This window comes from Gavialis gangeticus, unplaced genomic scaffold (assembly GCF_001723915.1).
Source record: "Gavialis gangeticus isolate Ggan-Ray unplaced genomic scaffold, GavGan_comp1, whole genome shotgun sequence".
Lineage (NCBI taxonomy): Eukaryota > Metazoa > Chordata > Crocodylia > Gavialidae > Gavialis > Gavialis gangeticus.
In genome coordinates, this window is record NW_017729025.1 from 156,057,409 (window position 1) to 156,065,516 (window position 8,108).

The following is an 8,108-nucleotide window of genomic DNA, read 5'->3' on the forward strand; positions in this document are numbered from 1 at the left end:
TTGGTCTTTAGTATCTTTCACAGGCAGCACAAGTGGAAGTGGTTTCTTGGCATGATGCTGGTAGACAGTCCGGGTTTTGCAGGCATAAAGGAGGTTGGGAGAATGATGGCTTTGTAAACCTTCAGTTCCACTTACATTCTGATGCTTCTGCAGTCCCAGACTGTCTTACGGAGTCTGCTGAAGGCCACGCTGGCTTTTGCTAGTTTCACGTTGACTTTGGCGTCGATGCCGGCAGCATGGGAGAATGTGCTGCTGAGATAGGCAAATTTGTTGACCATCAACAGTTGTTGGCCTTTAACTGAGATATGTGGTTCCTGGGGAGTTGTGCCAGGCGCAGGTTGAAACATCACTTTGGTATTCTTCATGTTGATAGCGAGTCCGAAGTTGTAGCAGGCTGATGAGACTAGGTCCACGGACTGTTGCATGTCAGCCTGTGAGCCTGCACATAATGCACTGTCGTCAGCAAAGCAGAAGTTGTGAAGCATAGCTGTCTGGACATTGGAGCTTGCTTGGAGCCTGCGCAGGTAGCATGACTATGTAGCATTTTTAATATTCCAGTTCTCAAGATCATCCTGTCTATTTTGTATGCAATTCCTTCTGTGGATTGACAATACTTCCCAGCTCTGTTTCAAAAGCAGATTTCATCAGTGCATTCCCACTTTTTGTACAAAATAAACCTCCAAAACTGGGGCACAAAATCCAACCCCAAAACTGATCTTTGAGAAATTCCACAAGTAAATTCCCAGTAGTCCAATACTTCCCCTTTCAGCTCCATGTTGCTATTGCTTCTTAAGCTAGTTTTTGCCTGCCTTACAATTCATATACTAATCTCCATCATCTTCAGCTTTTCTAATTATTTCCTTCATGTGGCACCATGTCAAATGCTTACTCAAAGTCTAGGTAAATCAGATCTACTATATTTTCTTCATCTAGAGAACCAGTTATCTTCTAACATATAAAAGTTATCAGGTCAGTTTTACTAAATTTAACTTTGATAAAGCTATGTGGTATATTAGCCAAATTTCTGTTTAACTCCACATCTTTAACTATTCTTTCCTTCACTATTTTGTTGCAAAGCCTTGAGTAGTATTGAGATCAGATGAACATGCCTATAATTCCTCTCTCAAATATAGTATTTTTAATTCATTCCAAATGTAGTCTTCCCCCATCCCTGGTGAATTTTAAAGCCTTGGCTAATCTCAGTGCTATGTGGCTTTCATGTTCACTATTAGATTGTCCTTGCTGGTGGTTGGTTCTTAGCCTTGTTAAGGTAAAGGCATCCCTTGTTAAACACAAGGGGCCCCTCCTTAGACCTGAAGCACACTTCAGAAAGTGCCAGCTCTTAGCTTTCACTCCTTTTTTGACTGTAGACAAATAATACACCTCTTTTTCTGTTGCAAAGAACTCCAAAAGACCACAACAGGTTAGACTGTGTTGAACTCTATGGATTCTTATTTGAAATTGTTGGGTTTATCTTGTAAATCATATTTGCACATCTCACAGTGCTAAAATTGCATGGCATTCTGTGGCACCCCTCAAAAAATCTCAAGGCAGTCCGGGGTGTTTCAGCACCCTGATTGAGAATCACTGGTCTACACAGTACTGTAGCCAGAACAGTGCTAGCTGTGCACTGGCACTGGGCATTGTCTTACAAGAGGCACCAAATTAAGTGGTAGTAATGTTATATAATAGTGTATAAAGGGGTGCTCTACACATGATCTGCACCAAATGCCAAAATGCCTACCTGTGGCTCTGGGTCTGTATATATGTTAAAAGAAGAAAAGAAAACCCTGTATTCAGATGAACCAGAGCTTCTCAAATAATTTCAAACCCATCAAATGGGTTTTTGTTTGTTTGTTTGTTTTTCCCCTGAAACATGTCACAAAGAACAAGTTTCTAAATTTGCTTGATTTATCATTGTATTTCTAGTTAGAGGACAGGTGACTAGCCATAAAAAGACAAATGCAAAATACTGTACTAGAAAAACAATGCAGTTGTTTGGTCTTAGAAACATAGAATGAAGATGTGTGATGCTGTCCCTTCAACTCCTACTGCTCACTTCATAATCCTCTTAGCCAAACAGCAAGGCAAATCTGATGTTCATCTTCAGCATGGGCAGAGCTAGTGACTTCCTCTCAGCTGAACAGTGGTGCCTCTGAAGGGGAAAAAAGATATACCTCCTGTTACTGATATTTAACATAACATAAAATAAACCCAAGTGTCATTTATAAGGCAGTAAATTTACTTCAAGGGCTTCTGCAGTTGTCATTAAAGGCTAGAATAACAGGAGAATAACAGGAGCTCAGACCATGCTGGAAGCTGGGAAAGAAAGATGCTATAAATTGGGGAGAGGAAGCAAATCTATGGGGAGTTAATATAGGAAAAAGAAATTAGAGTATTTTATTTGAGCCAACTTTTTTGGCTGTGGCTGGGCAGGCTGGTTATCTTGGATGGCTCACTGGGTATTCAAACCTTATACAGCTATAAATGAGCTCCATACTTTTCCTCCTACAGCCCCTGTGCATCCTCCATTCCTCTTCCTTCAGAGTTGATAACAATAATGACAGAAAAGAAGGGCAGAATCATGATAAGCTGGCGTATTTTTCTTGATGACTCACTTCTCTTCTTGCCATAGCCAGGCCCAGACCCTGCTCTCACTTCTTCCGTGCCATATGGACAAGAGAAACAAAGCGTGAAAGAAAGGAAGTACAGTAAAAGCTGTGTTAACCAGCATTTTAATAACTGGAATACTCTGTTAATTGGACTTTCATGTAGGGGGGGAAGCTTGCACATGACCGCTGAACTTCTACCCACTACCCTGTGCTGTCATCCCTCTGTGTGTGGCTGCCACCACCCCCTCTCCCTTCCCCCCTACCACCCCACTCTGTGTCCAGCCAAAAACCCCTGCCTCAGGTAATCAGAATTTTTAGATAACCAGCACCCCCCTTACCCAACTCACGCGGGATAACAAAGCTTTTACTGTACTGTTATTCCTCTTTTTACATATGTAAAAACTGAAATGTCCCAGGGGGATGAAAGTAGAGGGGCGGAAACCCCTCTTCCACAGTTGGAGTTCTGGTGGGAATAGTCCGCCGCAACTCCAGGGAACTTACCCCTTGAATGGGGTGAACTTACCTTTTTCAGATGCAGCGAGCCAGGGCAAGCTGCAGGGGAAAAAACCTCCCACACGGTTCATCAGCCACTTTTCTATATGACTGGAACTGGTACAGGAGGATGACGTAATGAGAAGACACCGCCTGGATGTGATAAAAGCCAGTGGTGGGGAAAAGGCAGGGGGAACACAGCAGGGAGGAGGCTGCGAGTTCCCGTCCTGGACCAGCCAGGAACCTGCCTGTCTCCGAGGGAAAAGGCTGGGGGAGGACCCAGTAGGGGGTCCATTCGCTCATGGAAGAGCACCCAGCATCTGACCCAGGGAGTGAGCTAGGTCCTGGGATCATGCTGAGGAATGATAGGCACCTTCACACACAGGACTCATGAGTAGGAAAGAGGCCCCTGGGCCCTCCCTGGAGTTTAAGTTATCTGAAGTTCTTTTGCCTTCATTTCAAGGCCCCACAAGCCAGGAGAAAAGGCCGCAGGACTAACGTCAGGGGCTGAGCACCCCAGGGCCCCTCAGTGTCACTGGGCAGATCCATCATTAGGGTCAACCCTGTACCCATGAAGTCCCTTCAGGGTGGATTTATTGAACTGCCGCTGGGTCTACGACCGGTGAGCTGTAGACCACGGCCGACAAGAAAAAGGCAGCTGACCAAATCAACATGGCGCCTGACCTCCGAGGTCAAGAGTGTGGGATAGGGGATGCCAGAGGCTATGGCATCCAAAAGGGGTAGGACTGACCAACATCCAACCGTTCCAACAGGCTGATGCATGGCAGGGGTGTAAGGGAGATGGAGCCCCTGGAGCACTGGCCAGCAACGACTCCCAAGGATTTTGCCAAAGGATTTATTCCATGGCTAGAACACTGGAATGGGTACTTTCTCAGCTCTCAGGCCCAATCAGTTTTCAGGATTGCACAGGTTTAACTTAAACTTACAGTGTCCATACAAAATTTTGCACTGATTTAACTCATCTTAAGCTAAAAACCTTTCATTGTTAACTGAGGCCTTGTGAAAGGGATTTGCTAAATTATCTGCCTCTCAAAATCTTTAAGTTGAGATTGGAAGACATTTTTATAAAAATATTCTGGTTTAACCCCATGCCTGAGGGCTTCACATAGAACTTCTATGGCTATTGTTATGCAGGAGGTCAGACTGGTTTATCAAAATGTTCTTTACTGGTTTTGAATAATGAATCAGCCTTCACCATGAACATTTCTCCCAACTGTTTGTCTGTAGTATGATTTTTTTAGGCATGGTACAGCTTTTGGCTTATCTACACTGTATCAGCGGTAGAACTCATGGAGGATGGGACTAAGCATGCTCCGCCCACCCAAATCCACAGATGCACTTAAGAGCTGGAAGTTCATCAGTCAGGGGCCTCCAGACTCATCCCTGGAATCTGCTGTCAGACTGACTGAAGATTGAGGGCTCAAGAGCAGACACCAGGGATAAGTCCAGAGTAGTCTCATAGACAGACTTCCAGCCCTGGAAGTGTATCAATGGACTCAGGTGGATGGGAAGTAGGCGTGGTGGGTGGTGTCCTTCCCACAACCTACTGTTGACCTGGCAGAAACAAATCTGGAAAATATGATTAACATTTTACAGTATGGTTGAACCCTGACGCATCAGCCCAAATTGTAGCAAAGTTGTAGCCTGTTTTAAGAAGGAACTCTGCTGGTCCTCCAAGTGCTTCCTCAGTAAAAAAAAGGGAAGTCAGGAATTTTTCTCAGATTAATAATCAAATAGGTCAAACTCTCTTTAAAAATAAACCTTTATAGATTATATATTAATTTCTTTTGTGGGTTTCTTTGAAAGTCAATCCTAAAACCTCGTTTGTGCCTTGAAAACATTCATGGCTTTTCAGAGAAACTAAAAATCACTGATTGGTTTTTGGAACAAATTTTACCCAAGGTTCAGCAGAAAGTCCACATCTGGAATAGTGGCACCAGGTCTGGAGCCTGCCATTGTGTGTGAGCAGAGACCTGGCCCGGCGAGGAGCCTGACTGAAGTAATCACTTGCAGGTCAAGGACCTTCGTACCCATTCCTGCTGTATCAACAGAAGATTTCACAACGAATACAGTGTTATATTTTTAACCATTGGGAAATATGAAACTGCTCCTCTTTAAAATATAAAGCAACCACTGAAATAAATTTCTATTAACAATGATTTGCTTATTGATAGCATAGGTGCTCAACCTGATGGTTGCAAAAAAGTTTCCAGAGACAAAAGGCCACTCCTTTTCTTTTCTGGTTGATGGGAGGCTGGTCTAGAAACATTTTTCTGTGTAGGGTCACAGTACAGGAAAAGTGGAGAACCACCTTGCTCTTTTCATCACAGCATTCTGAAGAGGCATACACAAAATTGGAGCATTATATAGTAAAATCAGGAGACTCAGCATGTTTCTTGAGCACACAGGTCATTTCAATATACTTTATAAAGTGCCCTTCTTTAAAAAGACAATTCTGGGAAATAGTTTAAGAACTTTTTTAAAAAAAATTTTTGGAGCAAACCCCAGGCTCTGCTTTCCATTACCCCCACACCTTTTCTCCAGAGGCAGGAGAGAAAAAGAGAGAGAAGCAGGGGAATCCACAAATGTCTTTTAAATAAAATGTTATTAAAAACCTCGAACCGTTTAAAATAAAATTCTTCCCTTTTTATGCCTGAAGCATGAAGTTTATTCTGAACTTTTATTTTTATTTTGTTTTCAAGTGGCTGTAAATCAATCCCATCTGTACAACTCAAGTTAAACTGTGTTCTAACATTGCCAGGTTAGGGCAACTACCAGTATATGGTCCCCAGAAACGGCAAATGTGTTTTCTTTTTCAGAGCCCATCTCTCCAGCAAGCCCTGAGTAGCTGAAGGCCTAACACAGTGAAAATCAACCAGGGTGCTGTGACACCCTGGGGTGCTTCGAGATCCTTCCAGGGGTGCTACAGAATGCCATGTAATGTTATCACTGTGGTGTGCAAACATGAGTCACAAGATAAACCCCACTGTTTTAAATAAGAATCCACAGTGTTAAAAAATGCTGACCTGTTGTGTAGGCCTGTGGAAGTAGGCAGCTATTCTATCTGGCTTTGGATCTGGCTGCTTCGGATGCCAGAGACCCGATTCGGAGCTTTGGACCGGGTTCCTGCTTCGATCTGGTCAAAGCGGCTCCAAAGCTTCAGAGCTGCCTTGGAGATCCGGCCATAGGGTATAATGGGGAATAAATGAAATATCTATAACTTTGTTTTTTTTTGTCTGATTTGGATGAAACTTGCAGGAGTGGTAGCCTCTAGTGAGAGTGTGAAGCCTACCAAGTTTCAAGAAGACCGGTTCAGGGGGAACTGTACCCCAAGTTCTTTAAAGCAAAATTCGTGTCACATGTATGTGTTACAACACAGGGGGGTGAAAACTACAGGCGTGGTAGCCCCTGGTGAGGCCAAGAAGCCTGCCAAGTTTCAAGAAGATTGGTACAGGGGTTTGGGGTGACACTGTGTGTGTTAAGGTGCAGCAGGGTGAAAGCTGCAGGCTCAGAATCTTTTCCGAAGCGATTTGGAAGCTCCAAATCCATTCGGAAAGCCTAAAACTTCCAGTGATTTGATTTGGATTCATAGATTCGACCTCCAAATCGTCCAGATCATCTCCAAACCTGAATCATGATCCAAAGCTTTGCACAGCCCTACTGTTGTGTTCTTTCTGAGTTCTTTGCAACAGAATAATAGCCATATTGTATTTCTATAGTCAAAAAAGGAGTGAAAACTAAGAGCTGACATTTTCCAAGGGGTGCCTCAAGTCTAAGGAGGGGCTCCATGTGTCTAAAAGAGGTTGAGAAACACTGGCTTAAGAGCGTCTTTTCAGAACAAATTCCCAGTTTGGTTCCAAAGCGGGGAGAAAAAAAAATGCTTGAATAGTGCAGAGGAAGAGAAGTGATATCATGCCCTGTAACCAAAATGTGCTGAGGATATAACCCTCCTCCCACCCCGGCCAACACACACACACTTCTCAGGGTAGGGGTTGGCAAAGGAATGAATGAAGTGTGACTGGAGGAAACATCAGTCCCACTACAGCAGCTGTGGTTGGGTGCTGACTCTTGACAAAAATAAGGAGTAAATAAAAGGATGAAGGGGAGGGTGGGGGGAGCACGTGTGTGTGACTATGTGCATCTTACCTAAGACTGTGTGTGTGCATCTTATTGAGACTGTTTGTGTGTGCACATGTGCATCTGACATGAGCCTCTGTGTGTGGACATGTATCTTACCTGAGACTGTGTGCATTTACTGAGACTGTGTGCATGCATGTGCATCTTACTGAGTCTGAGTGCATGTATATCTTACCTGAGCTTGTGCGTATGCATCTTACTTGAGACTCTGTGCGTGTGCGTGTACATCTCACCTGAGCATGCATGTGTGCGCAACTTACCTACTGCATGTGTGCATCTTACCTGAGACTGTGTGCACACATCTCCGGTAAGATGCGCACGTGCTCACAGTCTCAGGTAAGAGGCACACACGCAGTAGGTAAGTTGTGCACATGCACACACTCACAGGCTCAGGTGAGATGTACACACATGTGCACATCTTACTGAGACTTTCTGCATGTGTGCGCGTTTTACCTGAGACTCTGTGTGCGTGTGCATCATATTGAGACTGTGTGCATCTTACCTGAGCGCGCGCGTGCGTGTGTGTATATGCAGGGGGGGAGATACTCTGGCAGGGCTGGGGCGAGAAAGGCGGCCACGAAGAAAGGCCAGAAGCGGCTCCCTGCGGCCACCTGTAGGAGCGGGCGGCAAAAGGAGGCGCGAGGGCCGGGCCAGGGGCGGGGCGGCTCCGGGCTCCTCCTCGGGCCGGGACCTGCGGGAGACTCCCTCCAGCCCCCTCCCCTCGCGGCGGCCGGAGGAGGAGGAGGAGGAGGCGGCGACGAGCGCCTCCCCCCTGCCTGCCCGCCCAGCGCCGCGCAGCGCCCGGAGCATGGAGCCTGCCTGAGCGGCGCGGCTCGGCTCGGCTCG

General features: G+C 45.3%; 1 long non-coding RNA gene across 1 annotated transcript; it reads right to left on the reverse strand.

Moving 5' to 3' along the window:
* Positions 1 to 1,901: 1,901 nt before the first annotated feature.
* Positions 1,902 to 7,912, reverse strand: LOC109299512. Its single transcript, XR_002097905.1, has 2 exons — positions 7,765 to 7,912; positions 1,902 to 2,155 (listed from the first exon to the last, which is right to left on the reverse strand). It is a non-coding gene; the product is annotated as an uncharacterized LOC109299512 (long non-coding RNA).
* Positions 7,913 to 8,108: the final 196 nt, after the last annotated feature.